At 35.1% G+C, this 18843-nt stretch overlaps 1 protein-coding gene across 4 annotated transcripts in view; it reads left to right on the plus strand.

Moving 5' to 3' along the window:
- The window catches only part of LOC121110182 (protein eyes shut homolog), a 133755-nt gene that overhangs the window by 58683 nt on the left and 56229 nt on the right, over positions 1-18843 (plus strand). Inside the window, exons 1-2 of one of the 4 annotated variants that reach the window (XR_006938839.1) lie at positions 9213-9272; positions 18462-18589. The exons of 2 other annotated variants lie outside the window; for them this stretch is intronic. The gene's annotated coding sequence lies outside the window, so the exon portion shown is untranslated. Of the gene's footprint in view, positions 1-9212; positions 9273-18461; positions 18590-18843 lie in introns of those variants that run through there. One more of the 4 variants, XM_040698536.2, reaches the window with a different exon arrangement.

Below are 18843 nucleotides of genomic sequence, written 5' to 3' on the forward strand. Positions count from 1 at the left end.
ATTCATAACAAATATTATCAGAAAGTATCAATAGCTTATCAAAAAGTAAATTTTATTTTAAATAATGTGGTTTTCAAGCTAACAAGGAAATTAGAAGTAATATAGATATGTATTGGAAAATCCATGTTACTATTCCTGTTAGAATATATATTGTTTCCTATTTCTCTGTGGACAGAGCAGGTAAATGATGCAGGAAAAAAAAAGATGCTTACATTTCCCTTACATCTTCCAATATTTATTTAACAAGATAAGTTTTTCTAGCAATATTTTGGAGAAACACATCTAAAATTTTTTGGATAATTGTTTAATTACTTTTTCTTCAAAGCATAGTTTTTGTTCATCCATGTGTAAGGAGTTCCCATCTTGAGTTCTAGGATTTCCACCCGACTGCCCATCTGTCAGCTCCTTTCACATTCACCCAGTACCTTCCCTTGCAGGGCTTTTTATGTACTGCACTTCATAACACAGCTTGTATGTAAGACCCCTACCCTGATTGTGTTTCAGGCCATTTAAAGACACATTCATTTGGTGCTGTAGGCTTATAGGCATTCAATCTCGTAGGCTTGTGTTTCTTCTTAATTTTTTATTATTATTATTATTTGGTAATTTTCCCCTTCATTTCTTCCTCTTTGTCATTGGAATGTAGATGCCAGAGGTCATCTTAAAAATGCAAAAGAAGATGCTTTGCACATTGAAAGTGCAAATAAAAGAAATCCTAGTTATATGTATTCATGAAGATACATATGAACAGAATGCGTAATGTTTTGAAGATGCTGAAGCTTCTCATTTTAGAGAAAACTAAGCTTATATCAGGTATTCTAGTATCCTATAGAAGTGAGAAATTTAGGAATAGAAAAATAGTATTTTCAGCACCAGATATAACTGTGCCAAAACATCCAGTGCTATTGGAGCCTCCCAGATCAGCATAATAGGAAAAGAAATGAGGATTTGACTAAATGAGCAGGAAATCAAGAATCCCAAGTTATTGATAACATAGTAAAAATTATCAAATTTCTCAGATTCCCTTTGAGCAAGACTTGGATAGGGTTGATGGTTGCTGTGCTGCCTGGCCTTTGCCATTTTTCTTTCCATTTAAGACTTAAAGAATGTCTTCAGCATCTGCACACAGTTGCCCTTCTCCTTACCTCATCATTGCTTTGGCAAGTAAATTCTTGAAGTCATCTTCAGGTTTTAGCTTTGCTTTTGCAACAGTTTGCCACTTAAATTCTCTGAGGTAGCCATGTGGGTAGTGATGCTTTGCTCTCGTTTGTCTAATGTAGTCATTTTGTTTCAGAGCTAAGACGCTATTTCAAAGACATGAGGCTTTCTCTGTGAAGTGCTGTATTTTGTTTTACAGCAGTTATGCTGATTTGAAGGTTGACATTTTAGCAATAAACTGAAAAGATTGCAGTGCTGCCATCTATTAGTTATGTTTAACATGTCAACCTTTCCATATTCTTTGATTACTATAAGTAATTGGTGACAAAGTAATTGAAATTGCTGAAAATCTATTCCCCTTTCAAATTTGAACTGTCACTGCTAAAATCAAGATTATTTTTTTAATTTTCATACAGCATTTTTAATTAGCACAGATTGGTTTTGGCCTGGTTCGGTTCTTCTTGCAAACCTCTTTTCTTCTTTGCATGTTCAACAGAAATTATTTTAAAACATTCAGATAATTATTATTCTTAGATTATGGTTATGTCATGTGCATCAGAACTGGATACAAGATTTCCCAAGCTAAATATATTTTGCTGAAGTTATGACTGGTGACTGGATCAAATGCAACAGGTTATGTGCATGCTATGTGACTTACATTTTTTTTTTTCCTTTGGTATGCGGAAAAGCTAAAGAGCAGTTTGTCTTTACAGCTGACAGATCTTGCACTCCTGTTTTCACCATTAGTCTCTATACTTTCATTAGTTGCACAGTCACTGAAGTAAGGAAGCTTGTTGATGAAGAACAATAAAATGTTACTTTTTAAGAACTTTATTCAATTTAACTCCATAAACACAGCCAACAAGAACAGATTTATTTTAGATCTGAAATAACCTAAACTTATCGAGGGAATGTGAAAATATGTTGAAGTACTCTCAGGTGAATTCCTAATGAAGATCTTCCCTACTTGTGAAGCGTGGTTCTTGTCTAACTAGTGACATTGAAATGTATTATTAAAAAGTAAAAATGATTCCAGATAAAAATTCCTCTTTCCAAAACTGCTCTGGAAGTGGTGCAGTGTAATAATATGTAAATCAAATTTGATTTAAGTTTTGGACATTGCATCCAATTTTGTCAGATCACAATATTTGTGGCTTATGAACATTTTATATGAAACAAGACAATTAGAAACTCTTGTTATGCAAATGCAAAGCTTTATCCTTTCTGAATATGTAATACAAAATTTGGAGATAAAGGATAATTGATATGAAAGGCTCCATACCCTAATACAAAACTGAAATGATGGTGAATCAGAGTGCTAGCTATTACCTGTGGTAATGTTTTTGAAAACTTTCTATTTTTCTTGTTGTCTGAAATCCCTAGAATTTTTTGTCCAGTAAATTTTATTTTATTTTTTGTCTAGTGATCTCACAGCTGTAATATTTTCTGCTCAACACAAATAATGCTTTAAATTGACTAAAACATTGGGTATCACATGATATAGTTTAGTTGAGCAACTGGCATAATATCAATTATGGTTCTTATTTTTTTTTTATTTTTAAAAATAAGAATTTGAGTAGCAGGATTCTTATAAACAGGTTTAAATCTTAATCTCTTTAACTTTTTTTACTGTTACAGAAGTCTTCATAATCACAGAATCATAGAATGGCCAGGGTTGAAAAGGACCACAATGATCATTGAGTTTCAACCCCCCTGCTATGTGCAGGGTCACCAACCACTAGACCAGGCTTCCCAGAGCCACATCCAGCCTGGCCTTGAATGCTTCCACGGATGGGGCATCCACAACCTCCTTGGGCAACCTGTTCCAATGTGTCACCACCCTGTGTGTGGAAAACTTCTTCCTAATATCCCAACCTCAATGAGATTGCATTGCTGAGAACTCAGTATTGCTCCTGAAATCTCTGCTTTGAAAGCAGTGTTATATTAGCAGAAATAATTAACCTCCTATGATGATTGTTTTCTTGGATGGAAAAAGGCGATTTATGTAGTATTTTTAGACTAGAAAACAACCTTTTTTATTATTATGTAGGTAATAGATTTTTGCATTTATAATAAAGCAATATGTACTGACATTTCTGATAATTACTTTCTTCAATTCTTCTTTTAGTATGTCCTACCTAAATTGCTTCTGCAAATATGTACCATTACCTCCCAGTCACTAAGAGACTGTCTCAGGAGAGCTAACACCTTTTTTCAAGTTCATTAACTGTTCTCATGATCTTCACCTGAAATGCTTGACTGATCAAATCTCATTTTCCTAAGGCCTATAACTTACATCCGTATACTCGTCTTTTAAAGTGATCTCCTACATCATTAGCACTCCTTCAAATGCTGATGGGAAAGTGACTTCTCTCTTCAAGATAATGTTTTCTACCACAGGAGTAGTTCATTCTGTTAAAAGCCATAGTGGCCACTTTTGAAACTGAACATAAATCTTATTCCACTTTATTTCAGCTATGTGCTCTGGACACTGTCACTGTACATGCTGACAACAGATCTATTAATGGGTCACCTGGCCAATAAATGCAGTTCTAAAAAAATCTGAAATACCACACACTACAAAATGTCAGCAGACTGGATAGCTTTATTTTTTCTACGCTTAGTTTTATCTTACTCTGTGCATGCATTCATTTATTTTTAGTATATGTAGTATTTATTTCTTTGTTGGCCTAGCTAACAAACATTAAGTTTTATTATTGAAGCAATGGCTTTAATTTAAGGCTGAGAATGATTATTTTCAAAGTTCAAAGACATTTTTCTTCCTATTCACATTCTACATGCTTAGTATTTATTTTCCCAGCTTTCTGCTCTCCACATGAAAAAAAAAAAAAAAAAACCAAAACAACCAACTATGCTGCAAATCTTCATGCTTACTTTGACAGTGTCACAGAGCAAACGCAGCAAACATACAAAATGAAGCAAACAGGAAAATACATGTTGTATACAGGAAAGTACATGGTGTATACCTTTTCCTGAAGAAATGTTTGCCAAACTACTAACTCTTGGTATTTCTGCTGAAATGCAGAAAATTCTAAAGAGTAGCAAATACCTTTATGTAGATAATGTTATTGTGCTTATGCATTGTCTGTTCCATCCTACAAGGAAACAAGACTTTAAAAATAGGTCATACCTTACTGTTTGGCGATTTCACTGGTAAAGGCAATCTCTGAGTTACAGGGTAATATCATGGTGAGAATGATTACTGTCAATTAACTGAACAGATGTTAAGCCGAACTACTTTATGAGAAATTATTACCATATTAAAAGTTTTGAATATGATGGTTTGCTAGCAGCACATTTTCATTCAGTTATCTTCCTTTTTTTTCGTGTTCCCACTTGTATGTGTTCCATTGAATGCCAATTACAAATCTAAAATTGATCCATGCATTTGTAAGAGAGAAATAAATTTCTACTTTTTCCCAGGAGGACTGAGGAACATGTTCCCTATATTAATATTACATATATAATGCATATCAATGTTATAGATTTATAAAATTATATTATTTATAAATTTGCTTATATATATTTAGGAAAATAACACAGCATTTTAATAACAGGAAAAGTCAAAAATGTAAACTTTTTTATTCTAAAAATATGAATTGCCAGAAATATTAAACAGTCCTCTATTCTTACAAAACAAGTTACAATGATATACCCGACTGAAGATTTAATACTACATCTAACCTACAGCCCAAATGAAAAGGTTACATGGTTATTTATGTATGAAACATTCAATCTAAAATTATTATTCACAGTTTAAGACTTCTCAGGTGCAGCATATGCTAATATAAATACAACTACTTATCAGAAGTTGTGTAGTTTAGTTTACGTGTTCCACAGGTAGTAAGCTCTGCATCACAAGAGGAGTGATCACAGCAAGGAGAGGGAGGTGATTGTCCCCCTCTACTCTGCCACTATGAGGTCTCATCTGGAGTGTTGCATCCAGGCCTGGCACCGCCAGCTCAAGAGGGAGGTGGAGCTATTGGAGCGGATCCAGAGGAGGGCCACAAGGATTGTCACAGGATTGGAGCACCTCTCCTATAGAGAAAGGTTGAGGGAGATGGGCTTGTTTAGCTTGGAGGAGGCTCTGGGGAGACCTTGTTGCGGCCTTCCAATTCTTGAGAGGAGGTTATATGAAGGAGGGAGAACATTTATTTATACAGACAGATAGTGATAGGACAAGGGGGAATGGCTTTAAATTAAAATTGAGAAGAGCTAGGTTAGAAATTAAGAAGAAATTTTTTACTCTGAGAGTAGTGTGGCACTGGTACAGGCTGTCCAGAATGGTTGTGAATGCCCCATCCTGGGATGCGTTCAAGGCCAGGTTGGGTGGGGCCCTGCACAGCCTGGTCTAGTGGTTGGCAACCCTGTTCCATGGCAGGGGGCTGGAACTAGATGATCTTTATGATCTTTTCCAACCCAAGCCATTCTACAATTCTGTTATTCAAAAGGCAGCGTTTAGGAATATTTACAGCTCAAAATATCTAGCAAACGTACAGCTCAGAGAAAAAAAGGGGGGGGGGGGGGAGGGTGAAATCAGAAAGACTATGACAGTTACATATAGAAGAAATGAGAAAGGCATAGCAAGGAAGTGAGAAGGTTTTTCAAACTCTACATGGTGAGAATACTAAGATTTTTGGGAAGTAAAATGTGTCAAATGGAAAAATATGAAAAAATAAAACTTAGGAGGGGAGAATGAAGCCTTACAGATAAATGAATTTCTAATTAATTTCTAGAGAAAGGTCTTTCTGACCTTGCTATGAAACTTTCTTAACAAAACTTTCTAATCTGCAGATTGTGTTTTTGAAGGTATATGGGAGTTTGACTTGTGTTTACACAAACAACATAAAATCTTGTTATGTGATTAGCTTTAGGAACAATATTTCTTACAATTAATGTATAATGATAAATAGTTACAGTAACACAGGAAATTGATACAGTAAGCTAGGATAAAATAAACTAACAAAGAATGAAAAATCACTATAGACCCGTACAATGTATTACAATTATCACGTGTATTTTGCTGGCTGAAGTTAATATTTTAGAGTTATTTTAAAGATTTTAGTGAAATCTGTAGCATGGTTTCAATAAGACAAAACAACATGAAAAATCATATTGAAAGATATGCTCAAGATAAGCCATTCAGATAAGCCATGCTCATATGAAAACATTTCTTACAACTAGTATTGTCTGCTTTTTAGAATTTTGGGGGGATCATTACATAATCACGAGATTTACAGAAGGAATGATTAATAAAATGCAAGGCAACTTCTAGATTAAAATGGTATGTTTTTGTACTTCTATAGATTTTAGAAAAATATTTTCATTATTTGTGTAATACTGAAATACCAATTTAGTTTACAAAACGTAGCTGGTAAAATTAGTGCTTTTTCTAGAGAACAGATGAAAAACATTGTTCATATGTACAGATTAAAAAGCCACTGATGATTAATTCTGATTAAAGCCCCTAAGAAGTTACAGCAATACATGACAATTGAATTTTACAGACAGAAAATTAATAGTAATACTATTAGAAGATGTAAAATTGTAAATTTAATCATACATCAAATAAAAGTAATTTCAAATGTCAAAAACTGATATTGTAACATCCAAGCATACCTCACATATTACAATCTGTTACAGAAGTCAAGAGATGAAATATTTTAAACAAATACTGTTTTTAAAAAAGAATGCTTTCACACAAGGAAAATTGAGAGTGATGAAAATCTTACAGTACCCAAAAGTGAGAAAAAAACAAATGGATTGTAAATCTCATTTATGGGAGTTGAATTCCCTAATGAGTTAGTCAATGTATCTGAAACTAATTCCTTTTTCATTTAATATTTCCAGGGAAAACAAATATAATAACGTAACATCTAAGCATTTTCTAAACTGAAATGGCTGTTTTGTTGTTTTTGTTGTTGTTGTTGTTTGTTTGTTTGTTTTCAGTATAGGCATATTCCTTCAGAAAAGAAATTGCTATGAATTAGAAATACTTTATAGCTTTTGGAATGTTAATGCAAAGTTCTGAAAATATTCAGAAACTGTTTTATGCACAGTGAGTTGAATTCATTTTCCAATTTTATTTATATAATAGTTAATATAGTATTCTGAGTTTATTGTAACTAATGGATTGTCTTTAGTCTTCTTAATATTGAAGACCTGAAAAATTTGGAAAATCAGAATCTCTTTCCTTGGTGCTGAAGTGATGAACCTTTTGCATGTTTGGCTCTGATTAAACAAATTTATTTCAATCATTCTTATGAGAAGATGGATGATATATCTTCTAGTATCATTTTAGAACTTCTGACATAGTTCTCAGCTTGAGCAATTCATCTTATAACTCTCTCTCTATGAAATCTGTCTCATTGATACTTCTGACAGATGGTATTGATTTCATTCATTTGCTTACTTTTTGTTGTGTTTTACATAATGTGTTAAAATAAGTGTGGCTGAGCAGCAGAGAAGAGCAATATATGTTCCCCGTCCTACCCTTATGGAAAAGGATATCTACATGGAATTTTAAGCTTTGCCTGACTGTAGCTGAGTAGAAGCTTTTGAGGAAGATGTTTCAATGTAGGTTTTGAGTAAGAACCCCAGTAAGCAAGTTTAGTCAAGCATGAATAGAGCCAGGAGATTTGGAAACAAACAAACAAATAAAGAAGGGGCAGGTTTCAGAAACTCTGGGAGACACAGCCATTTTCTTCTCAGGTTCCTGAGAACAGAGCACTTTTTTTTTTTTTTTAACCCAAAGGATCTTCAAAAATTGCTGAACCACAGGAAAAGCTGTACCTACACAAAACAGGTATTGGTATTGTTGTTTACAAAATCTTTTTTGCCTTATCCAATCAGATGGTTTATAAATATCTTGCTCTAATAATCCTAGAAATCCAAAATAATTCTGTCTCTTTTTAGAAAGGTGATTTTACTTAAAAGCTGTAGCTGATTTGGGGGTCAGTAGCCATCAATCAGTTTCTAAGTATAGAAGTTTGAGAGACTTCACTAAATTTTTTCTTTGTCAGATGTTCTAAGGGTTTTGTTTTGTTTTGTTTCTGAGCTCTGCTGAGTTTTGCCAAAGCCTACTGGGAGAAATGAAGTGCTCTCAGTAGGAAGCATTGAACCAGTTTCTGTTTTGCTCTGCCAATTACAGTCTGCATGCTTCCTTCAGAGTTGAAATCTACTCTGGCAGATGAAACTCTTCCATGAATGATTGGGAGAACAGCACAGTTATGTAAAAGATTACTTTTCTGAGTTCATGATGAGGATCTGAGTAATACATAAACTTTTTATCCATCTAAAATCTAACATTAGAACAGTGTTATTCTAATAAAAGAAAATCAAAGCTCAGATGCCAATGCAAATTAATTTCAATGCATCATTGACCTTTTTCCTCTGAGCCAAGAAGTGTTTCTGCCTTGATTTCTAACACAGGTATGTGGTTGAATAAAATCACCAACTAAATAAAAGCAGCCTGAGGACCAAAACAGATATTTGTAGGCTGTTAAATTTATCATAGCCTCTTTAGAGCCTCACAAGACACTTTCGGTCCTGCAATGCAATTCTGCATTTGAAACAAGTGACAAGATATCTGCCTTCTTGCAATAAGAGCATTTGAATTCAGGAACTAATCCTAAGGCATTTGTTAGCAAAAACTAATATTGTGATCATTTTTTTTTTTTTTTTTCCAAGGAGAATCTGGAGAATATTTTTTTTTCTTTTCCTATATACAGTCTTTTACTTGAATAAGTTAAAATCTGCTTTTGAGTATTGTTGGTTGGGTCTTGATTACTTTCTGAGAGTTCATTTTAGCTGAGTTTTTAGGAGAACTGCATGTTTATTTCTAATGCTATACTTTTCAGCTCTTCATATCTTTTTGACTTTGTGGAAATGCTATGTCATGGCCTGAACCAGTGATTGAGCACCTGGTAGAAAGGCAGGGCTAACCCAGGGAAACTCAGGTGCATGAAATGCAGCTGAGTGACTGGAAGGGGTGGAGGTGGGATCCACTTCTTCCCAGACCTCAATTAAGGGTTGGCAGTGGAGGTGAGGGTATTTGTTGCTGGAGGTCCATGCTTACTTGAGGCCTTTTGAGGGTAAGTAGCTCTCTTCCTTCATTGCTGTGGCTGCTGTGTTTGGGCTTGTTCTTATTTGCTGTAGCTGAAGTCTTTTCCACCCTGCTATTATTGTGTACATTCCATTCTATGATACCATTACAGACATCAAGACTGAAATACTCCTATACAATCCAGATTATATCTTGTTCAGAATTCAGATTGAAATTCTATTCATCTTAGCTAGTGGAAAGGCTGTCTTTGAAGAATACTTTAATTTCCTGTGCAGTGTGTGGAAAATGATTTCCCATGTACACCTGCTGCAGTTTATCCCAGACAAAACTAAAAGCTTTGATAGTAACTTGTATTTAAATGCTTGTTTGATATTCTGAGTGTTAATAATGATGACCTAAGACAATTTCATCAGCAGTCTGTTAGTTTGTTTATTAGTTTCAAACTAAAGAAGCTGAGAATTGTGAACTTCATATTTTTTCATTCTTAGAGGATCCATATTCTTTATTCTGTGAGTTTGTGCAAGAATTATGATGAGGGCAACTAAAACCTCAATAAGTGATACAGTAACTTTGCAGGCGGTACTACTATTTTCTTTTTGCTTTTTTTTTTTTTGTTTGTTTTAGTTATTATTTCAAAATTGAGTGTAACAAATTAAGGAAAGTTTAAACTAATTTATGTTCTAGGCTGTGTAGATAAGGACATAGTGGGAGATGCAATGGGATGGTGGTTTAGTTCATGTTGTCCTCACTGTAAATTAATAATTCACAAAATCCTGTGAAAGATAAATCACTTTTTCTTGGTACCTCAGTATACTGTTGTACATTTAGGATTAAAGATATTGATTATTAGCGTTGTAAGTAGATTGTCCTAATGCTAACATTAAATTTATCATATCAATCAGGAAAATGAAAGAAAAAACAAACTATTAGAAATATACATTTTTAATACTCCTTGTGTTTTCCTTGCATTTATGCACTAATGCATTGTGGTAAGAATAAGGTTTCATCACTATGTGAACTTAAATATTTATCTGTAATTAGGTATTGCATGTGCTGGTAGTATACATTTAGCAGATATAGGATATTTACAAGGGAAATTTAGTTCCTAAATCTGAATTAATAACATCTAGGATTAAGTGAAACACCGTAATTACTAAACTGATAACTATCATTCAAACCCTTTAATACTGTGAGTCATAGAAAGGGAATTGTCATTATTTCATTATTCATATATCTGATTTTTTTGCTTTTATATGTAATTTATATTTTAAGATCCTAGTAGAATAGTAACATGTTCTGGATATTTATTCTGGTTCATTTATTTTAGCAAATTATTTAATTTCATGAAATGGCTATAGATACTGTGCTTTATTTTGTGGTTCCTAGCTCCCTGAAATGTGATAATCAAATTCAGCAATGAAGGCCTGAAGTTCTAATAACTGAACAGTGATAGAGGCTGTTTTTTAGTTCTGAGGTTTGATGGCATGATCTGGCCTGTCAAAGCTATCACTCTCTCAGCCTCCAGAATGTCTGTCTGCTCTCTGTCTCATGGGAATGATCCATGGCCAGAGATCTCATGAACTGTGCCTCTAAACTCATTGATCAAGTCAGTTTGGTAAAGACGAGTTGATGATAGTCACCATGGTTCCAAGAAACAGCCTAACAGCTGAACACTGTGGAAGAGCAATGTCTTGTTCCTTGGTAATATATATAAATAATTTATGCATTTCATTCTTTATTGATAATATCATTAGGCAGAGAAGTAGATATTTGTGGTCTAAATACTATTCATAATGCATCTTGTCTTCAGATTTTAATTTTGAAAATATGTATCAGTATGGGTGTAGATGTTTTATCTGAGTTTTAAAAATCTTCATACTACTAGATTTGAAACATATATAGTTACAAAGTAATACTGTTTCATTCTTAGTTATTGGTAATAATTCCAGACAGTTTTTTTTTCTTTTAGTAGAATAAGTGAAAATATTCATTCCAGTATATCACTTAAATAAATGGGAAAAAAAAAGTAAAATCATAGTCCTGTGGTTCTTTCTGAACACCTTAATACAAATTCAAAAGAGAATTGAACCTTCCTTTATCATACAGCTTACTCCATCTTTCTAGCTCCTTTGCAGTTCTTTTTTTAGTTAAGTAGGACATCCAAGAGTCTTCAGTAATCTTGCTCCTTTTTATCCTCAACTACAGTTACAATAGACTGAAATAGTCAAGCAATCCTTGACTAATATCGTTCCTTAAGAATGAAGAAATTAGGTTAATACTTCCTTTAATGGAGTTGTAGAGATCAATTCAGAGTACCTAAATTAGCTGGGCCTAGCAAAAATGAATTTTCTTTTTAAATCTTAAGCTAGTTTTCAGGCAGATTAATCTACATGATGGATTTAATTCATTTTGCTCTAATTGGGGAACAATTCTGTTGAATACAGCAGGGTGTAACTCCTTGAACAGTTTAGGAAATTCTATTTTAGTTCACATTTAGTTCACGGTTTCAAGCAATGTGGAAATAGAGAAATTGAAAGTGAAGCAGTGAAGCTACTTCATACAGCTACAGCCTCTTTTCAGAGGTGTTATTGCCGGCTTGCCCTATACGTATGGACTGATAACCACTATTGGCTGCACAGCACTGGTTAGTTCTTAAAATGTTTCTTTCAGGTTTGTTTCATTTGAAGGTCACTTGTTCTGAAACTGCTGCATTATGTGAACCAAAACACACTAAAAAGGTGTAGTTTGGAGTGGAATTCAGAAGTAAAAATACTAGGAACTAAAAAAAAAAAAAGAAATTCTCAAACTATTGAAAACATGAAAACAAGGTGATAATCAGTTTTAAATTGACTTGTGTATCTGGGAGTCTGGTGCAGTAAAGATTAATTTGATCTGTTTATATTCTTTATGTTCGTAAAACAGTAACATATTGAAATAGAATGTTACTGTTCTATATCTTTTTCAATAGAATGTAACTCAATTTTAGCTAAAGTGCAGTTGATCCTCATTTAGTTTGTATTGTCTTAATGACTACATAACTTATAAACAGGAAAAAAAGAAGAGCAATACTTTTTTTAAGGAAAAAAAAAAGCTTAAAACACATCAGGAACAGTTTCAGTGTAAAAACAGGCTTCAGTAGAATCATGTGAGAAGTTTTAAATAGAGAATGGGATGAAGTTCAACAAGGCCGAGTGCTGGGTCCTGCACTGCCACAACAGCCCAGGCAATGCTACAGGCTTGGGACAGAGTGGCTGGAGGGCTGCATGGAGGAGAAGGACCTGGGCATGTTGGTTGATGTTCAGCGGAACATGAATCAAGTGTGTCCAGGTAGCCAAAAAGGTCAATGGCATCCTGGCTTGTATCAGAAACAGTGCTGCCAACAGGAGCAGGGAGGGTGACCATTCTCCTGTACTCAGCCCTTGAGAGGCTGCAGCTTGAGTACTGTTTTCAGTTTCAGGCCCCTCGCTACAAGAAAATCATTGGTGACTGCAGTAAACCTATGGAATTCAGCAGAGTGATGTCTGGTTCTAGAAGGAATGTCATTCTCAGTGACTTGTGAAGTTCTCTTCAATTTTGGCTGAGATATAATCTTCTGAATATGTCTTTTCCTTCTCTAGTTTGTACTACAATTACAGTTTTCACTAAATGTTGTGGTGGCACAAGGAGTCATAATCGCGATAACACAAGGACACAGATCCTGGGACACAGCAATGTCTTCAGAGAATATAAGAAAAAGTGCTGTGTCTATCCTATAGACAAAGAATCATGATCTGCATAGACCTCCTATTCCAGCAGGGTACTCCAAAGGTTTAAGCAAAGAAAAAATATATATTTTTTTAAATAAAAAGAGAAACAGCTGTTTAATTATAAGTTTTGTAAATAGAGAAAATGCAGGGAAATTAGGAGAGATAGAACATATATAGATAGGGCTTCATAACAATTCTTTCCTATTATACTATGTAGGTCCCTGAATCCAGGCATCTCAGTGAACTTCTGGCTTACCTCAAATTCTGTGTGCTTCAGTCCTTAGAAGGTACTGTCATCACCCTGGAGGCCTGTGACTTCTCTTTAAGCATTGCAAGCGCCCAGCTACCTACTGTGCCTGCCTTGCCAATCAGTCCTGAATTTTCTCCTCTGAACATGAAAACTTTCCTTCAACCTTCTATCACCTCCTTCTACCATGTATGAGAAGATAAGCGGAATTCACAGGAGTCCTCTTTTCAACTCTACTCCAGAAAACTGCAATACTACTGAACAAAAAATAACTCATTTCCCTGTTCATTAACAATGAGTATAGTAGGACACTCAACTGAGAGGAAGGAATAATGCTTTGACTCTTCCTACAAATGATGCTATTAAATACATCAATTTCTTCTTAGCCTGAAGCAAGAATATCTTAAAAGACAAAGTCCCAATCCTGAATTTTTAGAGTGATTTTTATAATGTTCCTTTTATGACGAATTCTCAGAGGACTCTGATAATTCTATTGAGGCCTGACTTTGCATTATGTGAGTCATATTGACTTTTCTTTAATATTTCACATGGAAATAATCCCACAGCAAGAGGATATGTACAAAAATAAGTTATTCTATTTAATTCTTGAGCTCTTGTAACATTGGTATCTTGCAGGGTCAGACTCACTGTTGCTGTTAGTTTATCTACTTTTTCTATGAGCATTCCAAATACTAACAAATTCTGTGTACTGGATAACCAAACTCTTTCACAGTGAACAGAAAACTAAAATGTAATTTAGTTTTTCTGACTTATCTCTTCAAATGCTCCTGTTGTACAGAGAATGTCTGTTGGATATATATGGAGACTGCTATGCTTTCTGTTAGTACAGTGTTTCTAGAGATTTATGGTTTGTTTCAATACTGTGTTATTTGCTTATTGAATTTTTTCATCCCTCTAGTGTTTTTTATATGAATCTATGCTTTCACACTAAATGTACCAGGGCCTGTGATGTTTTTATTTTATTTATTTTTAGGGGATTGCAGATTCTGAGGTGTACGTCCTGATTTCCTTCCTTCACGCTCTCGTTCAGCCGTGTTAGATCCTTTTTATCTATTTGTCTATTTTCAAGTCCTCATTAATGGCACACCATTCTTCCCCCTCTTATACAGTGTTCCTAGATAGTGTTGGCTTTCTCTATGAGGATTTTATGCCACTGACTTTTAAGACTTTCTACCAATTTAACTGTATAAGTAGTTTCTTTTTTAGAAGCTGAGAACTACTGTGGAGGTTTTTTATTTTGTTGTTTCTACAATTGTTTTGAATCTAAGAAAAGAAAGGCCTCTGCTAGAGAGCCATTTTTAAATTCTGAGTTAGGAAGTAAAAAATAACAAAAATAACAAATCATGGCAAGGCTTGACTTGCATTTTGTAGGTTCTCTCACCTACTGTTCCAAGAAACAGGCACTGATTCTATGCAAATATTTAACTGTTAATCTTTAAACATGCTATGTTGAGCTGTTTCCCCAATTTACAAGGTAGCTGTAATCTCTTGTTATTGTTGAGCTTTCTTTCAGCCTCTGTGACCCCAGCAAGTGACAGGATCACAGGTGAAGCATCACAATCCCAGGTAGAGAAGTACAACCAAAGAATACAGGAACAAAGAATGGTGCTTTCTACTTAGGATATTTGGAAATGATGTATTTTGTCTAATATGTATTTTGGCTCTTTGGCTCCTTGGACTTTATTTTTGGTAGGTGCTTGGTCTTTATATTGGTATGCAGGCATGTTAGGCACATAAAACTGCAAGAGGAGTAAACATGAGTAAGAGGCATGGGGAAAGCTGCAGGGCTGTGGTGGAATCATGTCATGAATGAGCCTGTGTCCTCATGGCTGGTTTCTGATGCTTTGCAACTGATGTACACAATGGAGAGAGAAACTGCTTTCAAGCCAGAGGAGCTTACAGCCCAGCTCAGGTGTATGTACATCTGGCTCCATAGACAATGGCAGCTGGAGACATATCATTGGAGGCCCACAACACCACTGCGGTACATAAACCACTAAGGAACTTGTTGACAGTTTAAAGGCTGGTTCAGCCCAGTTCCGTGACTAGCGGGGTGGAGGGATTTAGCGAAATCCATGCCTCTGGAAAAGGGAAGCGGGACCCCAAAATAATTTAAAACAATGGCAATGATCTGAGGAGAAGCAAACTAATTTACTAAATATGGTATCAGAATGCAAGATAACACACTTTAATATAGTATAATTAGAATTGAAGCAAATAAATCAAATGTAATGAAAGAGCATCTGAAAGCTGTAGGCCTTATGCTAGTACTGAGATTGTGTGCAGCTGGGATGAGCAGCAGCAAGGAGAGCAAAAGGAAATGAGAGTTGTCTGACCTACCAAGGCCTTATATCTGTTCCCCTGAGCAGAGATGATAACAGCACAGTGAATGGTCTTCTGGGGAATGTAGTTCTCTTCTGGGATGGGTACCCGGAACTGGAGCATTAGCACTTTAACTCCCAGTGCACTATATGATGTTATGATGTGAAATACTGATAACCAAAAATCAGAAAATCATGGCAGAACTGCAGCCATAGGCAACCCACACCAGGGCAGGGACATTTAGGAACTGAGCATCAGGAATCCTTTAAATACAAGGCAGCAGGAAAAAAAAAAAAAAGAAAGTTATACAAAACGCCCCAGCTTCCTACTTAACTTGCTCTGGAGGAATTTGTACAGACGTGATGCGATCTGCAGGTAACTGAGATGGATGAGAGTAAAACAGCTATTCATGTGTGTGTGTTTGTGTGGTTCTTGTTCTCAAAATATGAATCAGTGAACAGAAGTCAAGTAGAAGTCCCTGACTGAAGGCCGTTTTGCCTGCAGTTATGCTTCATGGATTCATAAGAAAAGGTCTAGCCATTAGAAAGCCTTACAACTCCAATGTTGGTTGCATTGTCACCACTACTGTCAATGGCTATAGCTCATCTGAAATTAGAAATAATAATTCTGTATTTTGAGGTGCAGTCTAGGATGTTCAATGATCTAGAAAGTCATGTTAACAAATTAATAATTCATCCATCACTTTGTTTTAAATGGTGCAAATAGGGAAAGCATCATTTTCAAACAATGAAGATTGGCACTGTCACTTTCTAAGGATTTTTAATTTTGTGATAAGTATGAGGGCATAAAGGACAACTTGCTATGTTTTTGACACAATTAGCATATATATTTGTAAAATGCACAGGATAGAAGCCATACTGTGCAAGCGCTATAACTTGAGGCATTTTTTATATTATTTGTATTTTAATTCATGCTTAAAGAAGATGTTTTCAAATGTGCATTGGAAATAAAGCAAGCATGATATCACTGTCCTATGGAGCAGCCAGTGGGCTGTCTTGCAAGGGTGAGGAGATGGTAGTGGGGTGTGACAGTGAACTCATAGTACCACCACACAGCTGACAGCTCTGGTACCCCAAGCCAACAGTCCAGTGGTTCCCAGGCACAGCACACTGAGAGAAAAATCCCCATATCAACTCAAGAAATTGAATATTTGAGGTGGGGCCTGGGTATAATGCCAAGTACTATCCCAGCTCCAGTGTAGCCCAGGTGAAGATCAAGAATGAGAGCCTGAGTTTAAATGAGGATCCTGAGTGAGGCAGGGGGCCTCCAGGAAGGTTCCCCAACAGCTCTCCCTGCTCTTTTCATAATATCTTGATCCAAGGTCACAGCCCTTTGCTACCAGATGTAACAGTGAGGATAGGCAGATCAGGAAGGATGTGTGCAAGATGTAAGAAGAGGGCAAGAAGTGCATTCTTAGCTCAAGTAAAGGGATGTGATTTTTCCTAAATACTTTCTGATGTATTTCCTTCTTTGACGAGTTCTTTTTTTTCTGTGAGATTCTTTAGTCAGATAACTTGTATGGGTACTTCTGCAATCTCACTTAAAATACATTTTGTTTTTTTCATTAATATTTAATAACTCATTAATAAAATAAAATCATAATATTTAAGATACTGAACTGGAATGCAAACAACATAGACTTTGTTTTTGCTTTTAAATGACTTCCCTGGGGTCCTGTATAATCCTTGCTGCTTCACTTCTGCATTGCTATAAAAAGATTACGCCTCCTTTCACCCAGTCTTATGTAACTTTTCCTTTGCGAGGTAGTTTTGAAGTATCTTACTGTGCATCCACATGTTCAAGTCTTGGATTTTTCTTTGTCTTTATAAACTACATGAAAGCATGTGGAATTATAAGAAGTTTTTGCTCTTGCCTGATCTAGACATAGAATCCGACAGTTATAATTGCTTTCAAATTTTATTTCATGGCACGACTTTGTATCATGACTTATGGTGCCAGCATTTTGTGGATATTGAAATTCATTTGTTGACTTTCTACACAATCTATACTAGTATTGAACCTATTTCATGCTTAGGTCTTAACTTTTAATACTCTTTACTATATAATTTTTTTTCCTCATGATTTTATTGCTAACACAGTCTTTATTCTCTCTTGGTTTTTATTTTCCATATTTTGCATCTTGCCCTGTTCTCGCCCTTGCTTTACAGGATGTATTTGCTTATTTAAAATTGGTTGTTCTAGTGCTCTTACAGTAATATATTTCAGGTGTGTGAAGACTAATAATGCATTTTGTAAAGACCAAATATCAACTTTTTTAATGCTACTGATTACTTAGGGTTCAGAAGTTTTTGTTTTCCTATACAAATACTCTGAAGAAGCACCCTTTGTCAGTAAAAAAAAAGAAGCCTGTATTTGATATCAGAACTATGCAGAATTACAGAGATGAAAGGAAAACTATGTGGGCAAGAATTCTTCCATGTTAGTCATTCAATTGCTCTCTTTTCAAAGTGTCTAAAAAGAAAGATAACCTTTTATAAACATTAATTTTAGTAACCCCTGACAAAATCTCATTACAAAAGAAGATGTGTAAAGACAGGTTGCAGAATGTAGAATTTCTTAATACGCAGTAATATAAAGCATACACTTTCATATCTGATAATAGTGGCAGATGTAATAGCAGCTTTAATGGATGTAATAGTTCAACTCTGCTGGATGAAAAGGAAAAATGCTAAATGATCCAAACTATACATTTGCTACAGCATTATCTAATGGTATTGCTGAACATCATGTGACACTCAAGATGATGGAATAGTCTCAATATAGAAATATGCTTGGTATTCAAGGATAGCTGTTCTACAAAATTGAGTATTTTTTTTTTTTATTATTTCTTCCCCTACAGGGAATTAGCTCCCATGTGTGGAAATAGTGAGAAATTAGAAATTATCTTACCTGTCTAGCTGTGGAGTACGTGGTTAGAGTATGTCTAACTTATCTGAAGGCAGAATTGGAATTTGATAATTAAATGAAAATAAAACAGTTTTGAGAAGGTGAGCAAAATGTAGCTTCTACCCCTTTTGAGTTTAACATCCTAAGCCTCAGGTCTTGCACTGTTGCTAGTTACTAGTTCATAATTCACAACCTTATGGTTTCCTCTAAGGCTTTAACAGCTCTGGTCATTGCTTCACAAAGGTCATTGGGCCAAGCTCTCATGCATGATTTACTAAGGAGTTCCAATTCTGTTGAAGGTTGGCTCAAACAGTGAAGGTTACTTTGAAGCAAAA

The sequence above is a fragment of the Gallus gallus genome, chromosome 3 (genome assembly GCF_016699485.2).
Source record: "Gallus gallus isolate bGalGal1 chromosome 3, bGalGal1.mat.broiler.GRCg7b, whole genome shotgun sequence".
Lineage (NCBI taxonomy): Eukaryota > Metazoa > Chordata > Aves > Galliformes > Phasianidae > Gallus > Gallus gallus.